An 8,406-nucleotide genomic window follows, 5' to 3' on the forward strand; every position below is an offset into this window, starting at 1 on the left:
GATTAAAAGCTGATAAACTTTTATGAATAAATTCCTTACGGAGTAATAGCAAAGAACGTCTCGATTATAAATTATGAATCTGCGACTCTACCGAATGCTATGTAGAAATAGACATCTATATTCCTAGAGCTTCGTGGCGATCAACTGTAGGCTAAATAACTAAATGTACCAGGAAATTATATTGGAAATGATGCCGAAAATATTAAAATTGGAATAGGAAAATAACGGTGAGCATTAATCCTAGAGATAGCGTCGCTTATAATGAATATTTCTCTTTTTAACTTACTTCAAAAAGTGGAGGTTCTCAATCCATGTTTTTTTTTTCAGATTTCAATTTCATAGCGTTTTAGTAGATATGTATTTTAAAAAATATATGTTTATATCCGTTGTCTGGTGCCCATCATAGTACAAGCTTGTACTATGAATTATGATGCTTCGTTTGGGTAAAAGTGCTTCGTTTGGGACTAGATGTCGCAGCAATTTAACGCAAGTGCCCGCGGATATTTATTTTTAATTGAGATTAGAGAGATATTGAAGTGCATGTTTGTGTGCCCCGGGAACCCCACAGAGGTGCGTGCGCCGGCGCCGGCAGGATCCGCGTACATCCCGCTCGTTTGCATTTTTTCATTCGACATGGTACACTCGTTTGGTATATTTTCTTCGCGATGTGGATCAGGGATGGCAGTAGCCATATGGCTTTTTTAAAATATTATTATTTTCCTCATTTATTTTTTAGTTATTAGGCAACAGGCATATGGACACTTGATTTTAGCAATTCTATGAGCTATGTCGTTTACTTTGGCTCTCCTGAGAATCTCCTCATTTCTGATTCGATCACGCAGGGAAACTCCGAGCATAGCCCGCTCCATCACCCATTGTTCATTGTGGAAAACCTTGGGGGAGGCCTTTGTCCAACAGTGGACGTCATTTGGCTGAAACGATATGTACAGACACACATTTTTTTTAGGATAACCAACAAGACAGACAAGTACAAGCAAAGTACATTAAGGAAAATATCTTATGTTTGATTCAATAATTATACAATAGCAAACTTAAGGTTCACAATGCGACAAAAATGAGCAAAGAGCTTAGCAACTTGCAACCAAATCTCATCTAAAATTAAAATTAAATGTGAATAAATGTTAGATGTTGTAGATACGTGCCAAGTATCCCTTGCCTTGACAAGGTGAGTCCATACACTTATAAGTGTGCTCAAAAGGTAAATATTGCGATTAAAACACATGTATTAAAATTACTACTTTTCCAAGCTTAATACCTAGTAAGTAGAATGCAATTTTTACAACAACTCAAGATGCATTTTTGCCATCCCTGAGCCAAAGCCGGCGAAATCCGCAATCTCGGCAGTGCGACGACCTTGTCCGCGGGCCGTTATGAATTATGGGGTATCCACACCCACACGGCCAGTGGACACGGTCCCGATGACCTTGGGACAACTGCCTTTGATACAAACATGAGTTTATTGTCTCTAATTATATGTTAATCATAGATAAACCACCGCTATTAACATTTAATAAGGACCCCAGTATTGAAGTGCTGTCGTTTGTACAATAATATTGACAGACTATAAAAAAAACTGTTTTCTTCGATAACAGTTTAATCCTAATCAGTTAAACGGTTGAAATTGATACCGACAGCTCTACGTGTAATGTACTACTTGCAACGTTGACTCTTTGCACATTAGTTTATCTGTTTAATTTTTTTAATTTACATATTTTGGCCTAATTCGCAACAAAACATCTAAAAAAAGTAAAGTAAAAAATAAGAGAGCAAACAAAAAATATTTCCATAGGTTTTCCCCAAATCCGAATTATATGCAACGGTACGGTTTTTTCCCAACATTTAAATCCGCACTGCTTAGTTTCTTAAGGTAAAATCAGGATTTACCTACCTACCTTAATTTATACAATTTGTTTGCATTTATTCGAGCTAAACTGCAGTATGCAGTATGATACTTGTGAATTAGTATAATAGCAAGTAAGTCGTACCATTGAAAGCTTAGAGCCGGGGCGTGCAAAGTCGGGGTCGCTAGTAAATAATATAGCCTAATAAAACGTATTTTTTTTATTATATTTCACAATAACTTAACATTGCTTATATTACAACACTCAGCAGTTCAGCACACTTTGTAAGGCCAATAACGTTCAATTTCAGAACTACCATAAGGATATTACGTTTGAATTATACTATGATAGCAAACGTTCGCTTAAATTAAATATTATTTACCGCATTTCTCGAGTATTGGGCAAGAAATCAACCAAGCATTTAGCACTTACAACATTCTGTTTGTTGACTCGACAAAAATGCGTTTCGCAAAATCAACTTTTACTTATTCACTATCACGAGTTTTCAGGATGAAATATTACTAATACATCATAATATTATATTTTTATGTTCAGTGTAGTAGATAATAGAGTCTGTACCCTGATATCAAAGATTATGGGCCGCTGCTTGCGTCTGAAATGGCCCAGTCTAACCATCTCTTATTTGGTTACCTGACGTCACAGACGTTTGAAAAATACACAAAATTATTTAGAATAATCGACTCCAGGCTATCGAACTCGGGACTTTTGAGTCGAAAGAAAGCTACATATTTAAGTAAGATACCTACATAATAATTAACATGCATGCGCATGCTTTATGATTTCATTATGATGCTAAAATCGAATCGGAGCATTCAATGAAAGGCACACAAAACATCACTTCACAAAATAATAATGTATAACCCAACATTAAAATAATCCCTTTGTAAAAATTTTCACAAGTCACGAAACACGTTGGAATTGGTACCCTTTAGAATTTAAAGGCCCCGTTATATTGTTTGCACGTGATAATTCGCGTTGCACAAACTATGCAGGAGGCGCTAAAGCATCGAGATGTGCTAAAATACCCAACACTAATTAGAACGAGGTCCCTGATTTCAACACCACATGGGAACCACGAAAACTGTTGAACAATTGAATTAAAATCACTGAAGAATGTTGGTGGTCAGACGTACCATTTTTTATTTCAAGTAATTGGACAAAATTCTAAACCACGCATTCCATTGTTGCTCGTTAATAAGTATATACCAAAAAGGCTGTTTTTTCGTGTTGCAACACTAACAATGCTTGTATATTAAAATAGTAAGAGGAGTCGAAATGTAAACAATAAAACGTCAGTTTCGCAATACAGTTAGTGCGGCGATGTCCATGGAATGCATGATAAGTAAGTTGTTACAATTAATAACTATACCGTTTATCGCTGCCTAAATTTCAGTTGTATGCACAGTTAAATAGAATACCGAGGTTAATAAAGTCGTAATATGGATTAGTTCGCTGATAAAAGTACGGCATATGCCATTAAACGTGCCAATAAAGTATTAAATAAATAAAATATTTCTATATTAATTTTACACTAATCAGAATAATATCCACAAAATCGTTAATACCAATTTCGAGGAATGCACCATAGTGCTTATTAAAACACAAAAGATTTATGGAAGTTAATAATGAAACCAGTTCGCAAGCAAATCAAGTATACCGGCGCTTATTTGCGTCAAAATATCGGAATTTAAAGAATCTTACACACCTAGAATAATATGTGAGTTATTTACAACAAAAAACAACAAATCCGTTTCAAAACTAATAGAGCATCGCGACAGACGTCACTGAATAATTTTATAGACGTCTCGAATGTAGATTAGGTTTTTAACGATGAAAAATAAAGCTTCCAATGATAAACAATAACAAGATCGAATAGTAATGAGAAGTCGGACAAAAAACTCGCTATTCTAATCGTGAGAATCGAATCGACTTATTAGGGGAGAGTTCGGTATATTGTACCGCCGGGTAAATTGTACCACCCTCATATTTCGTAAAGTATTTATTGAATGTTTGTAATTGCAACACTTAGCGATACACAACTAAAATCAATTAATATCGGCCATGTGGTTATTGCCGTGACAACAAACACGTGTGTTTTATTTTGAAAAGTATTTTTTCATTGTTTTCAAGTAACTTTTGACAATACATGTTAAGTTTGTAATTTTGTTAAATTTAATCACAGGGTGTTTCTAATATATTATTTAGAAGCGTAAATTAGTGTGGATTACAATTATTTGAAACATTTTTCGGTATTTATAAGCAATATTTTTTACCGATTTTTTAAAAGCATTATCACCTAGTCGGCTAAATTGTACCACATCAAGTTGTATGGAACTTTACCAAAGGATTTTGAAATTTTTTTTTGTAAATCATATTTTGAAGTTATAATAGCGTAGTTATGTATGACTAACAATAAATGAAAGCAAAAGACTGGCAAAGTAGATTAGGTACAAGTGTGCGTTACGATAATTGGAATTACAAATCTTGTACTCAAAATCGTGATAACGTGTAAAACAATATCGATTGTCTATGTTATTAACTACTGTTCCTTTTCGTTTCTTAATTTGTTAAGAATGTATCGTATAATATTTTGCCATAGTTTTTTTATAGGCTTGAAATTTATTGAAATCTAATTTAGTAACCCTGTGGTACAAATTATCGAACCGGTTGGCTAAATTGGACCGAAGCTCTGAACTCGTACTTTGTTGATTTGTGCTAAATATACAACAATCATGTTAATTAATACTTATGAAATAGTAAGTTGAATAATGTATCTTTTATTATATACCATGGACATTAGCAAAAACAAAAGAAAACTGTGTGTAAAATGGGATTGAAAAAAACTGGTCCAAATTAGCGGACTCTTCCTTAAGTAAACGGCCGTAAATCGAAATTATCCTATAATTAACATGCGTTCTACTGAGGTGTTAATAGCGGAAATTGTTTTCAAAAGAAATAAAAAGATGACGTCTCAAACAACTACAACAAACATATAAATAATCAAGAAGCCTTGCTGTTACAATGACAAGATTAAAAGAAAAATAAAATACATTTCAACAAATGAAGTGTGACAACACAATTAATTGATGTCGCAGTAATTACTAAAAAGGCAAATCGATCTGCAGTAGTGTAATCGTCGATTAATCATTCGAATCGAGATACTGCTGGCGACTGTGACCTAAAATGGAAACCAGGAAACAAAGAAACAATGTGTACGAATTCCATCGGGCAAAGGTTTAGGGCAAAAAAAGATATGAAAACTGGATGGGGTATTATCTAAACTTACGACGTCTCGTGCAACAATAAGATAACGATTACTCAATACACAATCGTAAAGTTTTGCGGTAAAAATAATCCGGAAACGCTCATATTGTCCGATTTTAGACCCAAAAAAAGGTATGTGGGTTAAAAGTAACGAGAGTAATCGAAGATATAACCGCGAAACCGATTCTAAATATCGATAAAGCCGCGCCGAATCCGCGGGGTAATGATAAGATCGTATAAAAATAAGCAATGCACCCAAAAGGCGTCATGAATATTCGATTACGTAATTTAAGTGGACAGACGACGCCGGCCGGCGCCTGCGCGGATGTTATGCGGTTTTACCGTGAACCTTAAATCTGCTTATAAATTCAGTTAATCACGAATTTAATGCAAATTGATGTGTGTGTGCGTCACACTCGCAAGACAAAAATATCAACAGTGGTTATTAACGCGACATTTCTTGTTAATAGATCGTATCATCGTGCATTTTTATACATTGTTATCACTGAAAACCATCTAGTTACTATGTTTTGCTAACAAGATTTTGTTAAGCCAGGGTAATGTAGTTTAATAGTCATAAAATAATGTAGTTCCTAACCAATAGCCTTATAAGAGAAAAGTAAGAAACGTCTCATCATTACTAATATGACCATAACTCTTTCAAAATGACATAGAGCAGAAAAATACAGAAATATTTTTATGAAATACTTCATTACTTGTCCAAAGATGAAAATACTTGATGCACCAGATATTTAATACCTCAACCGCCTAACCTCAAAATCTGAAATACCCCCGCATCGTTATGGTCGTATCATTGAATATGTGTTCGCATCTTACTGTACTGTACAAATAAGGCATTGTTTCAGTTTGGGCAATCCTTACCTCTATAACTCAAAGAAATTAAGAGATCGGAATTTATCACCAAAATAATAATTGCCCTTTTGACCTAGTCCAAATCCTGACCTTAAAACCATTTTACGACCTTCATAACACACCACAGTTATTCGCATGATCAAATCCTAGCTGACCTTTGACCCAGAGGTCAACTCTTGACTCATGTGACATTTTTTAGATTCCATAACCTAACAGCCATATAAAATTAATAAAGTTATAGTTAAGTTAAGTTAAGAATAGGTCAATTTTGTTTTTATGCAAATCTATGACTTTCGGCTGCTGTAGAAGTTATTGAAAGCTTTTGAAAACCAAAATTATGACTTGTTTTTGAAGCAAAAATTAAGAAATTGATTATACATTCTTCACCATATTATCAATGACAATTTGTCTAGACGCCATAATAATATTCGGTAAAACCAGACACTGAATACCTCACCTCGTAACCTCAAAATGCGCAGTGCCATCGAGTTATGGCGATGCGCGCGCGCCGCTCTGGCGCGGAATGCGCACCACCCAAACACGGTTCGGGGAAAGAAGAAATAAAAATCAGAGGCTTACTGGAGCAATTTATGACCTTAACTGACCTTGTCTGACCTTATAATTTAAGACAGCGGATGATATAAACAATTGAATATGAAAATGAAATGGGACTTCATCTGCTACCCTTATCTAGGTACTAGTGTCTGTCAGGAAAATTCAAATATTATTCGTATTACCTTCGTCTTTTCTTCTTAGTCGGAAAACGTCCAATGCACTAAAACTACAGTAAGAAAAAGGAAATTCCAAATACTTACTGCAGTCACAACAAAGTCAAATGTCAAAATTATATAATGTTGTATTTTCCTAACACAATGCCAATGTCACATAGATGACTACGAATTTTCCAAGAATGTTATATGCCTAAATCTAAATAATTGAGACTGGGTTCTTGGCTTGCTGGCAAATGGTGATTCTTGAAAACAAAATGAGAGATTACATAGAGTAAGAATAAGATTGCAACAAACCATATAATACCTTAAGCAGCTCAAAAACGCCATAATTATGTTAAAATTTTAACTTCAAAAAGTAAGACCATAAATAAAAATCTAGGATTAGCTCAAAAAATAATATCACTAAAATAAATCAAATATTCCAAATTTCCAATTATTGACGCATGCAAGGAATTTCAGTGAAAAAATCTAATGGCACCAATAAAAATAGATCCGGGTTGATAAACATAATTCAATAACATGTTGATAAGGAAAAAAAACGGAGATAATATATGCAAATTGGGCACCGATGATGGCCAAGCGACCTTCCGAGGACGCCGCGGTGTCGATGACTCGGCGCTGGCGCAGCCACATCGCGGCTAGGGTGCTACACACTTATGCGGGTTCGGTTTTGAAAAACTAATGCCCGTTTTCACCATCAATCCCTAATTTTTAAGTGACCCCTATGGTAACAAATAACAGGAATTATGTTTACATAGGGGTCACTTAAAAATTAGGGATTTATGGTAAAAACGGGCATAAGACTAACTGAGGAAACTTACTACATTAGTACCAGTGACGTAGCGTTCCTTGAAAGGGCCCAGTATCAACATTTTGCTTAAGGCCTCAAAAGACGTTCATTGATGTTTGTTGTCTTCACACGTTCCAGGCTCCAGTAGATCGGAGACTGTGTATCATTGGAACACGGCAATAGAATAATCGCTGAAAAAGTGTAGTAATAAGGGATTATTATTACACTTTTTCAGCTCAGTGGATAGAGTTATTATGTGCGGCAAAGCCGAGCGGCTTTTTCCCGAACATCCATCTATCTACATTTGACATTTACGAGCGGCTTCTTGCCGATAAATGCCGGCCCGCTTATGTGTGTAGCAACCTTAACAATCCGGTGACCGTGGTTTAGGGGAAGTGCATGCGCGAAAAATTGATGGTATGATGGTTAATAACTGCCAATCAGTATACATGGTACTTATAACACGTTTCATCCACGCGAAACGTGATTGTAAAAGCGAAACGTGATTGTAAAAGACAAACATGACCTACGGTTCAGGTATTTTCCAACGGATTTGAAACATTAAAAAAACGGATTTCCCATGGTTAATTAATTCACCTACCTAGCCTAACATTTGACGCTGATATATTATACCTATGGTGTTAGCGTATGTTGTATTAAATTAAAATGGAGAGAAATTTTACTTGAAAAGATATAAACAAATCTGTAAACAAGACTGTGTTTTCATCAAGGTATCTTTATGAATAATCACAATTGCATTCAGGCTACATCTTACATAACGCCAAAATAATGAGGTGTTTAAATGTATTTAGTGTTCAAATAGTTCCAGGAATTCTAATTACAGAATCCGGTATACGTGACCGAA

The sequence above is a fragment of the Ostrinia furnacalis genome, unplaced genomic scaffold (genome assembly GCF_004193835.3).
Source record: "Ostrinia furnacalis isolate ACB-3 unplaced genomic scaffold, ASM419383v2 OfSCF6279, whole genome shotgun sequence".
NCBI classification, from domain to species: Eukaryota; Metazoa; Arthropoda; class Insecta; order Lepidoptera; family Crambidae; genus Ostrinia; species Ostrinia furnacalis.